Source organism: Lonchura striata, chromosome 5 (assembly GCF_050655825.1).
Source record: "Lonchura striata isolate lonStrDom1 chromosome 5, ASM5065582v1, whole genome shotgun sequence".
Classification (NCBI taxonomy): Eukaryota; Metazoa; Chordata; class Aves; order Passeriformes; family Estrildidae; genus Lonchura; species Lonchura striata.
This window is the reverse complement of record NC_140707.1, coordinates 71,758,306-71,767,219: the sequence shown is the minus strand read 5'-3', so window position 1 is coordinate 71,767,219 and position 8,914 is coordinate 71,758,306. Positions and strand designations below refer to the sequence as shown.

General features: G+C 51.2%; 1 long non-coding RNA gene across 1 annotated transcript; it reads right to left on the bottom strand.

Moving 5' to 3' along the window:
- Window positions 1–560: 560 nt before the first annotated feature.
- Window positions 561–8,065, bottom strand: LOC146767443 (uncharacterized). The gene is made up of 3 exons (XR_014955862.1): window positions 7,161–8,065; window positions 6,887–6,933; window positions 561–6,578 (listed from the first exon to the last, which is right to left on the bottom strand). It is a non-coding gene; the product is annotated as an uncharacterized LOC146767443 (long non-coding RNA).
- Window positions 8,066–8,914: the final 849 nt, after the last annotated feature.

Genomic DNA, 8,914 nt, shown 5'->3' with positions numbered 1-8,914 from the left:
ACAGCTCCTAATTCCCAAGGCCACCAAGATTCCACAGCCTCCTGTTGCCTTATCCTGGAGTTCCAAGTCACCCTGGGCAAACAGAGGGCTCCTTCCCTGCGAGGGTGGGGAGGCCCTGGCACGGGGTGCCCAGAGCAGCTGTGGCTGTCCCTGGATCCTTGGCAGTGCCCAAGGCCAGGCTGGACAGGGCTTGGAGCAGCCTGGGATGGTGGGAGGTGTCCCTGCCATGGAATGGGATGGACTTTAACATCCTTTCCAACTCAAAGCATTCTGTGATTCCATGATTCTATCCTGCCCCATTCCCTTCCTGGTCTTCCACCACTGAGCTTGGCCCCAAAAGCTCTTTGCATCCCCACAGGTTGGAATTGGAGTGGATTTAGCCCTGGAACTCACATGTCTGTGCCTTCATCTTCATCATCTTCATCTTTGTCTTTGTCTTCGTCTTTGTCTTCGTCTTCCTCCACTGTCTCTTCCAGCAGAGACTTGGGATGAACTCCTGAGATGCTTGGAATATCCTGGACTTGCAAGAGATCTGTCCATTCCTGGAAGACTTTCATCCATCCATCCATCCATCCATCCATCCATCCATCCATCCATCCATCCATCATCCATCCATCCATCCATCATCCATCCATCCATCCATCATCCATCATCCATCCATCCATCATCCATCCATCATCCATCCATCCATCCATCCATCCATCCATCCATCCATCCATCATCCATCCATCCATCCATCCATCCATCCATCCATCCATCCATCATCCATCCATCCATCATCATCCATCCATCCATCCATCCATCCATCCATCCATCCATCCATCCATCCATCATACATCCATCCACCCATCATCCATCATCCATCCATCCATCATCCATCCATCCATCCATCCATCCATCATCCATCATCCATCCATCATCCATCCATCCATCCATCCATCCATCCATCCATCCATCCACCCATCATCCATCCATCATCCATCCATCCATCCATCCATCCATCCATCCATCCATCCATCATCCATCCATCCATCCATCCATCCATCCATCCATCCATCCATGGATTCCATCCATCCATCCATCCATCCTCAAGGGTGTCCATGCCTCACCAGTGGCACCACAGAGGTGACACATGAGGTGTGTGGGGACCTTCTGGTGACCACCACCACTTGTGGGACAGCCCCTCCACACCCATGGTAGGTCTGCACACACCAGGGGGACTTGTGGACCCCCCAGAGCTGCTGACGAGCAGATCTCCACAGGCTGGCCCATAAACTGTTAACACATTAATTAAAAGAAGAAAAAGGAGTTGGTGCCATTGAGCTCCCCATCTGTTTTAATTATCCACTGGAGCTCACAGAAAGCTTTGTACACACTGTAATTGCATAATTAAAACGAACTGTTGGGAGATAGATGGCACTGAGATGACTGGGGAGAGAAAAGCAGCCCTTGCTCCTGCTCTGCTGTTGCTGAAGAGCATCGTAATTAGAAAGAAACATTTTAAAAACCCCTTTTTGGGCTGAGCTTAGCATTGCACAGCCCAAGCTGACTTTTGAGATCTTCCCAGGGGTGTTTGTGTCATCTCCATCCCCAGCAGAAGCAGCAGCAGCATCACACCCCACTTTGCTGATGGCTGGGATGAAAATTCGTGCTGCTCCACAAATTCCCAATTTCCAGCCCAAGTCAGCACCTGGATGCAGATACAACCCAACCTTTCCTGCCTTGTGCCCGTGGGTGGGGAACTCAGCAGAGTTTGTTTGGCAGCTCCCAAAACCAGGCTCATCCAAAGGGATCACATCCAAAACCCAGCTGGTTGTTCTTGGGCATGGAGCAGGTGGCCTTATGCTCACGACAGAAGTTTTAAAAATCAAAATATTAGTCTTAAGAAGGGAAAACAACAAGCGTAACAAACTTCCTGTGAAGCAGTGGGAATTCTTCACATTTTTTTGAGGGGGAGGTTGTCTGTGGGTTGGGATTTTTTTTTTTTATTCTTGTGGTATTGAACGGATATTCTCATGTCTTCTAGCTTGTTTTTCCCAGCTCACTGCTTTTCCACATTCCCTGCAAAGCTAATCTTTGGATTAATACTTTTATTTTTCTTGACATTCGATTTCTGATCCGCGCCGAGAAAACACGATGAGCTCACTGCGAGTCCTGAAAACTGGAGAAAGTCCTTCTGGTTCAGAGCCCTCCTGGGACAAGCCTCTGACAAGGAGGAGATCCAAAACACAACTGTTCCCGGAGAAAATATGACTCTGGATCAGGCCAGGAACGAGCTCATGACAGGGAAAACACTGAAATGGAATTAGATCAGAACCCTGTAGGCAGCCAGAACCTCCCAGCTTTAAATGTCAGCTTGGAGACACATGGATAACTTGCAAGGGTTTTCTGGAGCCAAGGTAAACGTGGGATAATTTCCAGCACGCCTTCGGAGCAGCGACGCCCTGGTACCACCTCCTCCTTGGCATGGTCCTGGTGGATGGGCTCTGCCACATCCCATCTCCCAGGGATTTGGTTTTTATTTTCCTGGCAGAGAACGATGATTCCATCAAAACCGAGGTGTTCTGTGGGAATATGGTTGACCCTCCTCACCAGGGCATGTTTTGATTTTTCCTTTAGGGACAAACTTCCCTCCCCATGACAAGACAGGTAATCTTTTTTTAATCAGAGCTGGAATAAAAGGCCTGGATTCATCCCAGTTGTCTGGTTTCTCTTTGGAGTGGAGTTTTGCTTCCTGGCAAATTCCAAGGTGTTTTTGAGATGAGTTTGCAAACATGGAGCGTGCTCCCAGCAATCCTGGCAGGCAGCAGCTCCGAACATCTGACAGCAATCCAAGGCATGGAGAAAAACCCTCCACCTGCAGCAGTTCAGTTGTGGGCTCCTCATAGAGATGGACCCAAGCAAACCCTTTTTCTCTAAGTGATGCTTTTCCCTGTTTTTTCCTCTCTCAGTGTTTTTTTCTCCAGACAAAAAGCTGGTGTCGATTGCTCAGCTATGGAAAAAAAAATAATGGAAAAGAGAAGGGTTAAAGATCCCTGTGGATGTGGCACATGGGGTGGGCTTGGCAGTGCTGGTTAAAGGCTGGATCTGATGACTTTAGAGGGCTTTTCCAACTGAACTCCTTCAAGTTCCATCATGGATCCCTAGCAGGAGATGCCAGGATTTCTATCCGTACAAAATTGTGGAAAACATCACAAATGAAAGCAATGAAATGGGGTCATGGCAGCAATTGGGGAATGGGAGATGCCCAGTCCTGGATGCAGCAGCACACTCCAGGATGGGGCCCTGAAGCACCCAGAGGGTGGAAAAGCACTTGGTTGGCATTTTCTTGGAAAACCACTTCTGAATCCCAGTGCTATTCCCAGGCTGGGATTCCTTGCCCATGTGTCCTCTGGAAAACTGCCTGGCCTGGGATTGGGAAGCAAATCTCATGGATGGATTAGCTGAGATGTGTTTTGCCACAGGCCTAATGCTCTGGAAAATTAGAGTGCAGGATTTCATCTTCTCTCCTTTCTTCTCTCAAGTGTACTCTGGGATTAATCGAACTCAGTGTTGGAGCGAAATAATTACAGAACATGCAGAAAAAGGACTTTTTAGTCCAAAACTCTTTTTTGAGGCATTTTGAGTGCGCAGTTTGCCAAACCATGGCTTGGTTTTGTTGGCTGTTGTAATGGGAAATCTGAAATTTGTCTTGGGTGTCCCATAGCACAGATGTGGTCCATGGTGGCATTCTCTGGAGAGCAAAATTCACCCCAAATCGACCGCTCAGGGCACAAAATAGTGAAGCATCTTTTGGGAAATCTCTTCCATCTGGAGAAGGTGTTACTGGGGAGGGCCATCAGTAGTCACTAAAATTGCTCCCCTTATTACATGAATAGATGAATATATGAATATAAATTGTCCCAATTCGCACTGAAGTAAAGGAGTCGATAATGCAGAAAGAGGAATAAAATCAGACTAACGAGGGTGGATCAGCATCACAGAATCCCAGAATGGTTTGAATTGGAAAGGGACCTTAAATCCCATCCTGTTCCACTCCCTGCCATGGGCAGGGACACCTTCCACTATCCCAGAGTGCTCCAAACCCCATCCAACCTGGCCTTGGACACTTCCAGGGGTCCAGGGGCAGCTCCAGCTTCTCTGGGAACCCTGTGCCAGGGCCTTCCCATCCTCCCAAGGAAGGATTTTAATGAGGCCCTCAGGATTCTTGCAGGGTTTATTAATTGGGGTATTTTTTCAATTAACATGAAGGAGCAAAAGGAGCTCGGAGAGATGAAGAAATGGGAAAGATCTGGATACTTTTGCTGTAGTGGCTGGGATGGTTCTGGTGTAGGGGGTCCAAACCAACTGTGCTCTAGAGTTCCCAAAAAAACCCAAAAAAAACCCCTTAGGTTTTGGAGGCATTTTTTATTCCACTAATTTTACAAAATCTCTGAAAAACATTTCATCTGGACCCACCCAGAGCTGCTCGTGGTGGGACCAGTGCCGAGGTTTTGCTCCTGGCCTCAGCTCCCCGTCCCTTTTGTGCAGCAATTTTTCTTCCCACTGAGGTCACTGCTGAACAGAAAGCACTGGTTGTTTGGAAGCAGAGTTTCCTGTAAAAAAACATCCAAATGAAACATTTCAGCGCTGGGAAACCGTCCCTCCCACCCGCTCTGGCTTTGCTTGATCCTCCCCATGGAAAATCCCTCGTGTTGCAAACCCGCGGCTCATCCCTGTCCCCCTGCTCTGTCTGGGATGCTCAGAGCACAGAGGCACTTCCCACTCACAGAATCCCAGAATCCCAGAATCCCAGAATCCCAGAATCCCAGAATCACAGAATCACAGAATCACAGAATCACAGAATCATGAGGTTGGAAGAGACCTCTAAGATCATCAAGTCCAACCTGTGCCCTAACACCACAGCCAGACCGTAGCACCAAGTGCCAAGTCCAGTCTTTTTTTAAACATATCCAGAGATGGTGATCCCACCACCTTCCTAGGAAGACAATTCCAGTATTTTATTATTCTTTCAGTGAAAATTTTTTTCCTAATATCCAAACTGAACCTTCCCTGATGTAGCTGAGGTTGTGTCCTCTTGTTCTGCCAATTGCTGCCTGGTGGAAAAGATCCACCACCACCTGTCTGCAACCTCCCCTCAGGAGCTGTAGAGAGCAATGAGGCCACCTCTGAGCCTCCTCTTCTCCAGGCTAAACAACCCCAACTCCCTCAAACATTCCTTGTGTTCCCAGCCCCTCACCAGCCTCGTTGCCTCCTCTGGGTGTGTTCAAGCATCTCAACGTCCTTCCCAAACTGAGGGGCCCAGAACTGGACACAGCACACAAGATGTGGTCTCACCAGCACCGAGTATAGGGGAAGAATGACCTCCCTGCTCCTGCTGGTCACACAATTCCTGATGCAGGCCAGGATGCCACTGGCCTTCTTGGCCACTGCTTATCCCTCCTGCCAAGCACGGACATGGAGTGTGTTCAGTCATTGCTCAGCTTCCTGGGAAGCCCAGTGAGGTGGATTTTGATGGAAGTGGAGGTGACACCTTGATTTTCCTTGCCAGGCTGGAAGCAGGTGCCTGCCACGCTCGGCAGGTGTTACAGAGGGAGTCAGAGGCATGGGGCTGGGATTGCCCAAGCAGCACTGCACTGAAATTGCCCATCCCTCTGGAATATTGCAGGGGAGGCCATTCCCAGCCCATCTGCTTGCTGGGTGATGAGGAGCACAGAGAGTGATGTTGGTGACACGGCTCTACTCAGGTTCCAGAGGGGCTGGGAACATTCCAACATGAAATTCCTATGAGGCACGCAGAGCTGTGTGCTCCTCACCCTCAGGACACTTTTCAGAGCCCCTCTTGGGACACCTCCTCATTCTGGAACCCGTTGCAGGTGCATGAGGAGCTGATTTCCCACCTCCATGGGTGCTTTGAAGCTCTTCTCCCTGGGCTGCACTCCCAGGTCACTGCCCAGTCTGGCACAATCCTGACCTGGTCTGGCTCCTTTCCCTGCTGCGACAGTCCCAGGGGGTGGCAGGATTTCTCCTGGGTGTAGATGTTAGGTTGCCATCAAGGACCTCCTGGTTTCCCTCTCTCCAAATCCCTGGGCTGTGGGCAGGACCAACTTCCAGTGCTCCAGATCAACCCCTGGTGCTCCCAAACCTGAGGAGGCTTTCCTGCCCCACACTTGGGCACTGCTGCTCCACACCCCATTCTCCTGCCTTGCCTCCTTCTCCTTTTCCATGACATCCACAAGAAAGCAAAAGGAGAGACGGAATCACAGAATCATGGAATGGTTTGGGTTGGAAGGGACCTTAAAGCTCATCTCATCCCACCCTGGCCGTGAGCCTGGACACTTTCCACCATCCCAGGTTGCTCCAAACCCCATCCAAGCTGGCCTTGGGCATTTCCAGGGATCCAGGGGCAGCCCCAGCTTCTCTGTGCACCCTTTGCCAGGGCCTCATCAATGTCTCCTTGATGTTTCTCATCCAGGATGAGCAGTGCAGGTGTGGGATCCCACCTGGGCCATCCCAAGCAGTGCAGGTTGTTCCTGGTGAGCTCCTGGCAGCATCGGGGCTCTCAGGCTTGGGAGCAGCTTTGGGACAGCAAGGAAAAACACAGCGCTGATGATGCTTTCCATGAAGATGGAAGCTGAAGTCCCAAAGGGCAGCTCCAGCCCCCACTGTGGCCCTGCCCAGCCATGGGGTCTAGTGGTGGATTTAGTTCTAGGTTAACATTGGGCTCCATGATCTTACAGGTCTTTTCTTAATGATTCTATGAAACAAAACTGGGGATCTCATCCTTCCTGGAAATGTTCATCTCCACCCCCTGGCATGTGTCTCTTCACGCCAGGATCTCACAGGGAAACCTTGAAATCAGACAGAAAATGTAGGGAAAAACTACCTTGGAATGATCTCCTTGATTGCATTTCCATCAGCCTCCCATACCAGCTGCAACACAAAGGACAGGAAAAGTAATAAACTGTTTAAAAAGTCATATTTCAAGTTAACTACCCTTTTCTGATGCTCCAGAACAGCCTGTGCCGGGCTGAGCCAGAATCTTGGAAGAAAAATGAAGGGTTGTTCTTGCTTGGTCTGAACTGGTTCGTTGAGTCATGCTCTTAGTTAATCCCTGGCATCGGCACAGCACAAAATCCTGCTGGAGGGGAAAAACTCACTCAGGGGAAGTTCAGGCCGTCCGTGCTGCTCTGAACGGGGCGAGCAGACAAAGCCCTCTTGTTCCACAGGCGGGGGAGAGCCCGGAGGAAGAGGGAGGCGAGGAAGGGCGAGGGATGGTGGGATGGAGCTGGAGAAGAGGCGGGTTTGGGATGCCTGCCCACGGCGTGCTGCTCGCCCAGCCCCAGCCAGCCGGGACGCATTTTTCCGATGCTTGAGCTGTGTCAGGAAGAGGCATTCCCTGTGCCAGAGGGGTGCGTGCCTCAGAGGGGCAGGACAAGCCAGAGCACGGGCTCAGTGGGGTGGGAAGAGCAGGATTTGGGGAGGAATTTGGGGAGGAATGTCAGGTCACTGGAGAAGAGCCTGCTGGTGGTGCAGGGAAAAGGTGGAATGGGAAGAGCAGGGTTTGGGGAGGAGCATCAGGGCCCTGGAGAAGAGATGATTGTTGTCATGGGGAGAAGGTGGGGTGGGAAGAGCAGGATTTGGGGAGGAATTTGGGGAGGAATGTCAAGTCACTGAAGAGGAGCCCGTTGGTGATGCAGGGAAAAGGTGGGATGGGAATAGCAGGGTTTGGGGAGGAACATCAGGATCCTGGAGAAGATATCATTGGTGGCATGGGAAAGTGGGATGGGAAGAAAAGGGTTTGAGAAGGAATATCAAGTCCTTGGAGAAAAGCCCATTGGTGGTGCAGGGAAAAGGTGGGAAGAGCAGGGTTTGGGAAGGAGCATCAAGGCCCTGGAGAAGAGATCACTTTTGTCATGGGGAGAAGGTGGGATGGGAAGAGCAGGGTTTGGGGAGGAATTTCAGGTCCTTGGAGAAGATATTGTTGATGGCGTGGGGAGAAGGTGGGATGGGAAGAGCAGGGTTTGGGGGGGAATGTCTGGTCCTTGCTGAAAAGCCCATTGGTGGTGCAGGGAAAAGGTGGGAAGAGCAGGGTTTGGGAAGGAGCATCAAGGCCCTGGAGAAGAGATCACTGTTGTCATGGGGAGAAGGTGGGATGGGAAGAGCAGGGTTTGGGGAGGAATTTCAGGTCCTTGGAGAAGATATTGTTGATGGCGTGGGGAGAAGGTGGGATGGGAAGAGCAGGGTTTGGGGGGGAATGTCTGGTCCTTGCTGAAAAGCCCATTGGTGGTGCAGGGAAAAGGTGGAATGGGAAGAGCAGGGTTTGGGAAGGAGCATCAAGGCCCTGGAGAAGAGATTGTTGTTGTCATGGGGAGAAGGTGGGATGGGAAGAGCAGGATTTGGGGAGGAATGTCAGGTCCTTGGACAAGAGCCGGTTGGTGGTGCAAGGAAAACGTGGGATGGGAAGAGCAGGGTTTGGGGAGGAACGCCAAGGCCCTGGAGAAGACATCAGGACGTCATGGAGAGTTGGGATGGGAAGAGGTGCCTGATACACCAGAGTAATGGGCAAGCTTTTCCAGGCAGGGAAAGCTTTCCCAGGCTGGCTGATGGATGCTCCATTTGTACAGCAGCTCTGAAGCGGGCAGAGTTTGGAATGTCCCTCCAGAAGAGACACAAAGCAATTCCCTCGGCAAACCCTGCGGGTGCCACTTTGTGCAAAGCTCTGCTCACCTCGAGAGCCCCTTCCAGCCCACCCCATGCCAGGAGAGGTGGTGGGACAGGAATGAAGGACCTTTTCCCACCACACACCTCCAGGCTGAGCCAAGCTCCGGCCCCACAGGAGGTCTCAGCAGGTCGAGGTGTGCCGTGTGTGACAGGACACAGGGCACAGCTTCAGGCACGCCACCACCTCCTC